At 35.0% G+C, this 12,570-nt stretch overlaps 1 long non-coding RNA gene and 1 pseudogene across 1 annotated transcript in view; both read right to left on the bottom strand.

The window, feature by feature from the left end:
• LOC117692166 (uncharacterized) overlaps window positions 1–12,570 on the bottom strand; it is an 82,612-nt gene that overhangs the window by 864 nt on the left and 69,178 nt on the right. Inside the window, exons 2-3 of the long non-coding RNA XR_010709006.1 lie at window positions 329–393; window positions 23–175 (exon numbers count right to left, since the gene is read on the bottom strand). This is a non-coding gene — a long non-coding RNA (uncharacterized lncRNA). The remainder of the gene's footprint in view (window positions 1–22; window positions 176–328; window positions 394–12,570) is intronic.
• LOC136271607 (tigger transposable element-derived protein 4-like) lies at window positions 5,561–7,129 on the bottom strand (annotated as a pseudogene).

Here is a 12,570-nt window from a genome sequence, read left to right as displayed (position 1 = left end):
ATTACACATAGCTCTAGTGTACCTATGCTTGTGATTGTACCAGTTGTCGGGCAACCAAAGGTCGAATTGCACGTCTCATTCCCACAATGAGAGCAATCGTGTTGGCATTCTTTTCCATAATTTGGATATCTGCATGGACTGCTACAGTTATTTCCAAAGTAACCAATAGGACAATCTATCAAAAACAATTCGGATATTATGTCTTCAGTCAACAATTTTAATTTGATTACGTGTAGGATGGTTATGAGAACAGGAATTCGTATACTTATTAGGGTAAACTTGCAGAGAATATTTCTTCATGAAAAGTATTATATTTACTGCAGCCGACCTATGCATTCGTTGTTACGTTGGATCCAAACGCAATCGGTCTTGCAATTATCCTGTTTTTCATGCCTATAATAGATTTAAATATCTAATTCTATTAACATTTACTTATTTACTAGGAACTTCCCTAATTTGATTTCATTCTTCAAATAGTTAGTTACACTGTATTATTTTTTAAAATATGTATCAAAATTATCATGTTGAAATCTGTACTTTTCTTACCTTCTGCACTTGTAAGTTTTGCAGAACGTTATGTTGCAAAGAAGAAAAATGAAACGAACACATTGATACTTCATTGCATCCATGATAAAATTAATTTCCGTAAACCATGTGATTTGCAATGCATGAACTATAAATATCACCAGAGGATGGAAACAAAATGCATGCATGTGTATGGAAACAAGGAAGAAACTTGATATTACACAATATACAGCTAATTAGCTGAATATTTTAAATGTACATGTAAACTAATGCAAATAGCATTTAATAGTGCGTGTATCTGAACTTATTAATAAGTTCTACTCCACTGTCTGATGATTCATTCAGATACATGCACTATTAAATGCCATTTGCAATTCGCATTAGTTTACATGTACGTAAAAAAGATATAAATCAATGAAAAGAGAACGATACAGGAAGTATCATTGACAGCTAGACTGTATGTTATACTTCGTACATAATGTGTAATTAAATGCGCCGATCCAAATGCATGGAGTACAAACTAAAAAACAAACGCAACATGTAGTAGAGAATCCGGGCAGTATAGAATTGAATGCTTCATTCAAAACATTAATTGGTTTTTTTTTGGTTCATTCTTTATTCACTAAAGGCTTTACAGTCCATCAGTATTCATAGTATTCATGAAGATCCACACATGTAAACAAATGGAACAGGATAATACACAAAATACTTAAATTAAGGTAACATCATTTTGTAATTTTAAACTTTTACTAGTCCGATGTATTTGTATAGTTTTCAAGATTGTTTAGATGTTATGCATTATCTGAGCTTAAAAGCCGTATATTAGATTTGACCATTGAAGGTCATCTTCTTAGGCATCGCGGCATCTTGTTTCCTTGGTTTCTTAACTTGATAATATGGAAAAGAATGTTGTAGCAATATATATACATGTATTTAACATTACGTTGGCTTTTTATGTAACAATATTAATTTGTGACATTTCACAGGCTTTATCATATTTAATTATGGAATTTCATTTTCAATAAATAAAAAAAAACCCAAAAAACTTTCAGATGTTTATCGGGACGCAGTTCTCGTTTAAGGTCCTCCAAATTCCATGAATTCTGTAGTACAGATGATAGAATGTTGATGTCTTTTTGGTATCAGACATGTACAGTGCTGTAACGTATATCTTTGATGTCTGTTAAAATACAACATATACAGTTGTGGTTCAAACACATATTGTTAGGATGTTCAAACTATCTTGGTCCTCGGCTTCATCCGTAGCGTCATTGTACCCTCGGCAACTCATTCGATCGGCATTACTTGAAACACCTAAATATATATATATATATATATATATATATATATATATATATATATATATATATATATATATATATATATATATATATATACACACACACACACACACACACACAGCCTACTCCGGATATATTGAAATTCAGGGGACCATGCAAATTATTTCAATATATCCGTATTTCAATATAAGCGAAATTGACTGACGTGAAGCCGCCATTTTTGAAGGTTCAATCCCGATGTAAGCATAGAAAACCAAACCTGAACAAATTATTAGAGCATCATTTATCTATTACAATAAACGGATTACATTGAACATTAGTCCTTGAAAGTTTGTTTAAAATTATATCCGAAAGTTTTGTAAGTTTCGTTTTATTACTATCTTAAACCTCATTTTAATCTCGGATCGCATTCTTTTACGTTTTAGAAAAACGTTAGAGAAAAATCACCACACTCAAACGCTTCAAATATTGCTGAACGCTGCTTGTATATCATCGTAAGTGTACACGCGATAATCTCAAAATCCTTAGCTATTTCGAATTTAGGCTTTGTTCTTTCATCAATAGCCATAACTATATAGTTTGTATTTAGCGTCCGGAGATAAGGTGTTTCTTTTCCGTGGGGTTTCCATATTATTGTTAAATAGTTAAATATCGATATCTCGAAGTTCGGGGGACAACGGAAAAACTACGAGATATCCGGGTGTTCGAGATATCCGAAGTCGAAATTCTTCGACTCCATTAGCGTTTTTAGCTCACCTGAGCTGAAAGCTCAAGTGAGCTATTCTGATCACATTTTGTCCGTCGTCCGTCTGTCCGTCTGTCCGTCCGTCTGTCTGTCCGTCTGTAAACTTTTTACATTTTGAACTTCTTCTCTAAAACTGCTTATCCAATTTCAACCAAATTTGGCACAAAACATCCTTATGGGAGGGCAAATATAAATTGCAAAAATAAAAGTCCGATCTGTATTCAAAGCGGAGAAAACCTTGAAACTGTAGAAAAAGGGGGGTGCATTTTAAAAATCTTCTTCTCAAGAACTACCGAGGCAAATTCAACGTAGTTTGGCATAAATTATCCTTATGGGAAGGAAAATATAAATTGCAAAAATTAAGGGGTAATTTTGTTTCAAATCTAAGTTATTACGAAAATAATAATAAAGGAAAGGCGTGTTTCAATCAGTTTAATAGCATCGGGCTCGGCATCCGATTAAATGGGTAGGCAAGACTTGGCCTGGGCAAAACAAAAGATCGGCAGTTATTAATCTGCCAATCTCATTAAAATTTCAGGATATTTGATGGACTAGTATATTTGTATTCGCTGTAGATATTGCTGCAAAATAATGCGTATTTGGAATTGACGATTGCCGATCTGCCCCGGCATTTATTTTGCCACGGCCCGGGTTTGCATACCCATTTTACCCAGACTCGTATTCCATACTTCTAAAACGAGCTTCTTTGTTTAAAGCAGCCATGACATTATACGAAAAAGGGTCGATCTGACTATGATGAATTTGCTTGTTGTGCAACAGTTCGCGTATGAAGGGAAATTTTGAAACATGAAAAATATATTGGTGCCGATTTTGTGAAGTAAATTGAGGCTAAATATTTCAATGCGTTGACAGTTTTCACACATGACGTTGGTGTTAGCTTGTTCTGATTTTCGTTTCGTTTTCATTATTTATGCTTTGTAACCTGGAAACTATCGTCTGTATTTCGTGATTTTTACGTATCAAATCAAACAGAGACTTCGGTAAATCAAACAGTTACGTTAACTGTTTACCTGCGCAAATTAAGCAAAATCTGATGTAAGGGTACTGAAATACAATTCATTCTATCGGTAATTCGGCATTATCTTTTGCGTAATGGTAGATTAATGCAATAGGTTTTGTTGAGATGCTCGACATTTTCTCTAGTTTATTCAGTTTAAATAGAGTTTGATATCGCTTACGGAAATATGTAGGTATATACATGTATATATATAATTCATTATACATGTAGTGCATGTTTCTTGTGTTTAATTGTTTACAATTTCTATTTACTAACCATATTTGAGTGTTAAGCTTCGAATTATAAGCAAGATACAGAGATTTGCCCACAATTCTATGTTTGTACACAGATCTTAAAAGCTAAAGATTAAAAAAGTAAAAAAAAAATTGTCAATATTTATTACGAAAATTTTCAAAATCTGTTCTTATTGAATTGTAAACTTAACCTTTTTAGCTCACCTGAGGATGGGGCCACAATGGGGGGGGGGGGGGTCGAAGTTTAACAAGTGAATATATAGATTAAATCTTTAGAAATCTTCTTCTCAGAAACTAATCGGCCAGGAAAGCTGAAACTTGTGTGGAAGCATCCTCAGGTAGTGTAGATTCAAAGATGTGAAAAACATGACCCCTGGGGGTAGGGTGGGGCCACAATGGAGGGTCGAAGTTTAACATATGAATATAAAAAGTAAATCTTTAAAAATCTTCTTCTCAGAAACTAATCGGCCAGGAAAGCTGACACTTGTGTGGATGCATCCTTAGGTAGTGAAGATTCAAATTTGTGAAAATCATGACCCCCAGGGGTAGGGTGGGGCCACAATGGGGGATCGACGTTTTACATAGGAATCCACAGTAAATCTTTAAAAATCTTCTTCTCAGAAACTATTCAGCCAGGAAAGCTGACACTTGTGTGGATGCATCCTCAGGTAGTGTAAATTCAAAGATGTGAAAATCATGACCCCCGGGGGTAGGGTGGGGCCACAATGGGGGATCGAATTTTAACATATGATTATATACAGTAAATCTTTAAAAATCTTCTTCTCAGAAACTAATTAGCCAGGAAAGCTAAAACTTGTGTGGAAGCATCCTCAGGTAGTGTTGATTCAAATTTGTGAAAATCATGACCCCTGGGGGTAAGTTTGGGCCACAATGGGAGGTCGATGTTTTACATAGGAATAAACAGAGTTATTCTTTAAAAATCTTCTTCTCAGAAACTAATCAGCCAGGAAAGCTGAAACTTGTGTGAAAGCATCCTCAGGTAGTGTAGATTCAAAGTTGTGAAAATAATGATCCCTAGGGGTAGGGTGGGGCCACAATGGGGGGGGGGGGTGTCAAAGTTTAACAAAGGAATATATAGGGCAAATCTTTAAAAACTAATCAGCCAGATGATTCTTTATAATTGTTAAGATTTTGGCCCCAGGACAATTCTTTGGCCTCACGAGAAGGTTCAGAGTTTGATGTACGTTTATATCCCATATATAAAATATTGTTACGGATCTTTTTTAGAACTGCAATACTCAACATATGATATGGCTATAAAATCATCCTGTTAGAAAAAGGACTAATGATTATAAACATAAGAATATCCAGGGGAAAATGGATTTTATTTATACAGGATTTACATGAATTATTGTACATTGTCCAGATAGTTTGTATTATGACTCCATTGAGCTGATTTTATCATACCTATTGTTCCTCAGGTGAGCGATGTGGCCCATGGGCCTCTTGTTGTTTTTGTCCTGACATGTTAACACAGGAAGTTCTTATATGCACTATAATTTGAGAACCGGTATGAACGGAAAAAAAAGACGGAATATTGAAACGATGTTTTATTTATAGACATTTATAGACATTGCACATATACACTTAAATAAGAATTTATATGAAACGTTACAATTATTTTAAATAACAGTTAATCAAACATACAAGCATAATGTACATGTATACAACTTTTCAGAATATAAATAAATCACGTTCACACGATTGTCAAATCACATAACACACATGATGATATTATGGAACATTGTCAGTCTTTAATTCACATCGCGATCATTGGCACAGTCACTGAGGAGCGCGTGAGGGTACTCTGTACTAAAACAGATGCACGTACTTGTGCTGAAGTCACTCGTCGATGTATCTTCTGATAGCTGGGAAGCAGGTCCTCTGTGTCTTCTGTCATCTCGATCCAGTCTTGAATTACTTCGAGGGCGGCGTCGACTTTCTGTAGAGTAGGCTTCTTCTTTGGTGGCTCCGTGGGTTCTGATACTTCTTCTTCTGCTTCTTTGTGTCTAGCTGCGATGATGTTGTCCACGATGTCTTTATCTGAGACTGCTTCTGTCGTTATCACTGTCTCGTCGATCTGGGCGTAGTCATCAAACGGCACACGAAGGCGGAGGGCGGCTAGGGGGATGTCATCTTCTGGATCTTCCTCATCGCTGTCAGGGGAATCTGCATGCTCATTGGTGGCGGCACTTACGAAGTTGGCGTGACGGAAGCAGTTTTTGATGGTCTTCTCTGTGACTCTGTCCCAGGCTTGGTATAGCATCCGTAATGCGTCGAGTACTGTTATCTGTAGTTCTTTGTTTCTTTCGATGGACTTTAGCTGCTTCATGATGACGAGCTTTCGGTAGTGGATCTTCAAATTCTGGATGATGCCCTGGTCCATAGGCTGGGTCTTGCTGGTGGTATTCGGCGGCAGGAAGAACAGGGTGATGGCTTTCAAGTCTTTAACCTTGGGGTGGGCGGGGCAGTTGTCAACGATCATGGCGACTTCTCTTTTCTGTCTCTGGAAGCGGCGGTCAAGCTGCTTCAGCCATGCGGTGAAGAGCTCAGACGTGATCCAAGCTTTCTTGTTGGCTTCGTATGCTGTCGGTAGGGTTTTGATGCCTTTAAAGCATCGCGGCTTCTTTGACTTCCCGATTACGAGAAGTGGCAGTTTTTCATTACCTGACATGTTTGAACACACCATAACAGTAACACGCTCTTTACTGTTCTTACCGCCGTGACAATCTACCCCTTTAAACTCGAGAGTTTTATCGGGGAGAAGACGGAAAAACAACCCAGTTTCATCTGCATTGAAGATGTCACTGGGACTGTATTCCGCCAAGATGGTCTGAAGGCTTGAGGCCCAAGCTTTCATAGCATCAGTACCATCGGCAACGCTTAAAGGTGATGCTGTGACGCTCCTTGAAGCGCTCCAGCCACCCAGTAGTACACTTAAAATCATCACCAAGCTGAGAAGCGAACTCCTGCGCTTTGGCGATGAGTAGGGGCCCGGAGACTGGCACGTTCTGGTCCCTGGCTGTCCTGAACCACTGGAGGACGGCTTCTTCTGGATCTTTGTAGGCTGCTGTCCTCATTTTCTTCCTCTGGGGTCCGAAGGTGCTCTGCTCATATGCTTCTTTGATCTTTTGGGCATTCTTTATCCACGTTGACAGGCTGTTGGGGGGATCTCGTATTTCTTGGCGATGACCGCTTTACTTTCTATACTTCTTTCGACATCGGCAATGGCTTGAAACTTTGTTTCAATGGTGTGGGTCTTTAGCTTGCGCTTCCGCTCGGGAGTGGGGAGCTTGTCTTTGCTATGTTGAGACATGTTGTTGAATGATGTACAGAATTCTGTACCATCTTTTATAGCCAAAGACAAATGTGTTAATTGTTTAGTTTTTGTTCACATTAGAAATAAAATTTGTTATATTTGTATCAGCGCGTTGGTAATTTATCATGATTTAGTGTGTGTTATTAAATATATTTTTGGTATATTATTCATTAAGTAGAAGTTCACTTTGATCATGCATCGATATCGATTACATGTATACGATAATTTACGCTGCGCTATTTGGTAATTGAGTGACCGTGAACTTGTTTGCTTTATAAGTAGCGTGCATAATTATTCATATTATCGGTAATGTTAGGGGTGCTTACTTTTGGGAGCTGTGAACTTGTTTGTTTTATCAATCACCGGAGTATATACCCAAGCTGTTATAACAATTACCGTGTCATCGATAGCTGCACTGGCTAAGCGTGGAGTTAATAGACTATCAGTCTTGAGAAAAGGTGTGAATTACCGCGGGCGAGAATAACGAGGACACGACATGCGGGGTGCGATTAGCAGACCGGAAAATTGACTTCACTTCGAGATAACCCAGGTAAAATTTGTTATTGGGACCGTAAACATACTTCGACATAAGCGGGGTATTCAAGATAACCGTATTCGAGATATCAGTAGTTTTTTAAATCATATATATAGGGAAAACGGCCGGGCCGGCGGCCGACTTCGACATAACCGGGGTATTCGAGATATCCCATGTTCGAGATACCGATATTTACCTGATTTATCAATTCAAATGCATATTGTATCACAAATATGTAGCAAAATGTCCTTCTTTTATTATTTATGAAGCTCTATTTATCTGAACAAGTTATAAACACATGTCATTGTGTACTTTAATGAGTTCTTGCGTCATACAGATTGGACATTTTAGCGCCATTTAAATGACTTGAAGGATATATATATATATATATATATATATATATATATATATATATATATATATATATATATATATATATATATATATATATATATATAACTTCACGTGGGACGGATGTAGGGATCTTCAATGTGCATAATTGCCTACCTATGAAGAAACGATGCTCAAAGTAAACTGACATAAAACCTACCAATTTACGATTTAACTTAGTTTTGATAAATTTTATACTGAAAGACTGGGGCGTAAACGATGGCATACTGATTTCACTTCATCTGTTGTGTGCATTGAGGAAAATTTCGAATACGAAATTGAGGATTATTTATACTAAGTGAAGATGCAATATACATGTATTGTGTTTTGTTGTACTTTCATGTTAAATACTGAAATCTGATTGGTTTAGACGCAGTTGATAATCTGTTCTATTACCCTCAGCGTAAGCAACGCACTTAGCAACGGGTCACATTACGAATTGTTACATGCGCGAAAATCATGCGCGTACGGTTCGCCTTAGAATTCACGTTATTCCTATCTAGAAGCAGTGATGTTTTCTTTAAAATTAAGACATTCTGTATAACAAAATAAATAGTGCCTGTTTGGGAGGATAACAGTTGAAAATGACACCCCGAGAAAACCATTGTCAACCGACGCGAAGCGTATATTGGGACAAACGGAGTGAGGGGGAGTATAGTAGGAAGGGCTTTCTGTATTTTGCATCTTTTTAAAAAAAATTTGATGCAATACACTGACTAGCTGAAGGAGAAAAATGTACCTCCATTGTACTTGCGCTCCTGTATTTAAGAACTTTCAAATGTTTACACAAATACCATGAAAATTCTGATCCAAAATTCAATCTTTCGAGTTATCTAGAGTGTGAGATAAAGTAAGATACAATGTACATGTATATTTAGTTGAAAGGTCAAATGAAACAATTTTTTAAAACTTTGAATTATCTTCATAAACTAAAAGCTTAATTTAATAGAATATTAACAGTTTGTAGTAAATTTACATTTTGTCATTACTGAGAAATCTACACAAAAACTTTTGCACTTACAGTTCTTTTTTTCAGTGTTTGCTCTATTAATGTAAAGTTTTGTAGATACGATCACGTTTCTGTTTGTAGACGAGTGACTGTATTTGACTTAGTTTTAACCAGTAGTTGATTAGTAGAAATACACACTTTTTATCCTATAATAACCTTTGCTGTAATTATGGAGAAATCTGATGCTTAAGGAGACTTTATACAGGCTTTATACATGCACCGAGTGTTTATTACAATTTTCAATAGAAGACCACAAAACATATACTTATAAAATATTAAAAAGATAGGTATTTAAAAAAAAAATTAAATATTTTTTCGTGTTTCTGTAAAAGAATTTTTAAAAAGTTGACCATTAAGAAATTAAGCGAATTTTTTTTTTCATATGAAGGATATTTCCTTCAGACACATAAAAAAATATAACACTTCATAACATTCAAAAATTTTATCATTGCAATTTTTTTTTGTATTTCCCCAAAACATAATTTTTCATATCTTCTTACTCTGTTGACAAATCATCTGAAAAATCTATTTGATGTTATAAGAAAATGTATTTTAATAAATGTGACCTAAAAATTGAATGAAAATCATTGCAAATAAACACCAAACATTTTTTAAAAATTTATTTGGTATGAAAGTTTCTCAGGTAGAAGTTATCGTTCCTTAGTCTCAGGGCCCAAACACATTGGGGACTTTTCAATTTTTAAGTTGAATATTTCCTAAATATTGTGTTGGAATGATAAATACATACATATTTCATTTTAGGCATATATAAGTAACTATATTCGCTTTAATGCAAAACTAAGTCAAATAAATAAAGGGGAAAATTAACTCATACGATCTGTGTATCCTAACCAGAGAGAAATTCAAAGCAAGGTAAAAATTTTAAAATCCCAGCGGGATTCGAACTCATGATGTGCCGGTCCTTAAAGGTAGCTCGCGGGTTTACCTGCTTGTGAGAAAACCTACCTTGAAAATTTGTCCACGTGATCCATAGGTTTTATAGTTTTATTTCTAAAATTTATTTAAGATTCGTCTGCGCGGTAATAATGTTATTGTGTTTCAAATACAGTGTCATTGATAAAATCAAGCAACGCCATTTCAATGAAATATATAGTAAAATGCACATTTTAACCGAGAAACGCATTACAAAACTATGCTCCATACTTTTAAACGATTCAGACGAAATTAATCATACTCAACACAAAAACAGAGGAGATAACTATGAATCAATTCATGAAAAAATATCAGTATGTGTTCTCGGCCAATTTTTGGCAAAAAAACTTTAAAGATTTAAAAGTTTTCTCAAAACCTTATATTTTCATTACGACGTTAGCCTGACGTCATCATTTCCTTACTTCTTAGAACACCAAAACTGGAATGCATTTATTGACAAGACTAGCTGTTTAACACATTTTAGAACATGTAAATGCTTATTAGACATTATTGTGAATGTTATCAAATGCAGTTAATGTAAGGCTGTAAAGATACAGAAAATTGCTATTTTTGTTTTTATGAAACTCTGAGTCAATCAATGCAAAAATAAAATGCTAGGCAACAACTGACATTATAAGTAAGTAATCGAATAAAACAGTTATCTCAAGTCAAAAGAAATTTAAGAATTTAATCGGTAGTACAGATAATTACGGAAATTATAATTGTAAAAAAAAGCGAAGTTAATGCATTCATTCTATTTTAAAACATGACTTTAAATGGAAGAGTTCTAACGCAAACTCATTCTTTATCTTTATAGAACAAAATGTGACAATGTATGTGACATCTTTAAATTTTCAGCACTTGATATTATAAATCTCTGTATAAACAGTCATAAACCGCATATATAAGCTTTTTAAGATATTATCTTTTATACTTCTAAATATCTCATTTGTCATTTTAAAAAAAAATTATGAGTTTACTATGACGGTCGACTCTTTACATCGATTCCTATTGTGACGTCAGCAAACCCGCGAGCTACGTTTTTTAAACCCTCTAACCCACTGCGCTACGCTATAAGATGACCATAATGGGAAAGAAAGTATTTATAAAATTATATTTGATTTTATTGATTATTTCCATAAATAATACGACACCACATAAAGGTGACATATACCACCTTACATGTTAATGTGAATTTTCTAATTATCAAATTAAATCTATTCATTTAACATTTTTTCAAAAGAGCGACCCCCATACAATTTGCCTCAGTTTAAATCAGCCAGTACCAGAATTGCATGCTTCCAGATTTACTTTTTTGCGTACTGCGTCATCAAAAACTGGTGTATAGAGCCACCTTAAACTAATAAATGCCTTTCACTGCTTTAGAAAAATATGCACCGTACAAAGGAAAAACTAGTAGGCTAATTGTTCGAGAACAATTAGAGGTCTTTCCACCTAATATTTTAATGAATTGCTAGATTGCTCTATAAGATTTACAAAACATTACTATACCTATGATATATGTTGTACTATAAAATGGGAAAACCACAAGGCCATTAATTGATAAATGGTTTTAGAAGAGATTTTTTATTTTTATTATTATCAAGCCATTTTTTTTTTAAATTCCATGTTGTATATAACGGTAAAGATTTATCTAATTACTTTTCTGAATTTTTTTCCACTTACTATGAACAAAACTGAGCCAAGTGAATATTCTTTACACAATCGTATAAACAGTAAAGCTAACAATAGAAGAGAGTGTTCTACAGGCTAGCTGTCTTTGTACAAAATGAATAACAAGTTCCACCTGAGTAACCACAGGACTTGATGTGATACCTGGCTGACCCAATTGAATACCTTATTGCGCAATCCAGCAAGCTATTGAAACCCTTACTATAATTCTGTATTTCAAATGATATGAAAATTCATTAATTAAAAGACTTCTAAATGACGTTGACCTTTGACCTTTATGTCATTTTGTTTGGCCAAGGTAGACGCTTCTATTCCAAGTGGTCCGAAGTCTGTACGACAAATAATAAAAAAGTTGGAAATGATTTTATAGAAAATTAAAAACTTTCAGGGGGAATAACTACTAGAAGAGGGCCTCAGATCCTTTCGGTATGAATATAGATTGAAGAACCCTCTAAGTATACTGAATACATTGGTAAAAGTTCCAAGTCTTCATCTCTTATGGTTTCAGAGGAGTAGCGATAACAAGCATTTCGTACAATAGGGGCTATAACTCTGTAATTATTCAAAGGTATGAGCCAAGGGGCTATATTTTAAAATGTCTTAAGATGTCCTACTACATCCATAAAAATGTTTTTCTCTACCACCCTAAACAAAAGAGATATAAAAACTCGTTAATTAACAGCTTCTCAAATGACCTTGACCTTTGACCTTTATGTCATTTTGTTCGGCCAAGGTAGACTCTTCCATCCCAAGTGGTCCGAAGTCTCTATGATAAATAATAAAAAAGTTGGAAGTGATTTTATGGAAATTTAAATACTTTCAGGGGCA

This window comes from Magallana gigas, chromosome 9, assembly GCF_963853765.1.
Source record: "Magallana gigas chromosome 9, xbMagGiga1.1, whole genome shotgun sequence".
Taxonomy (NCBI): domain Eukaryota; kingdom Metazoa; phylum Mollusca; class Bivalvia; order Ostreida; family Ostreidae; genus Magallana; species Magallana gigas.
This window is presented reverse-complemented; position numbering and strand designations above follow the sequence as displayed.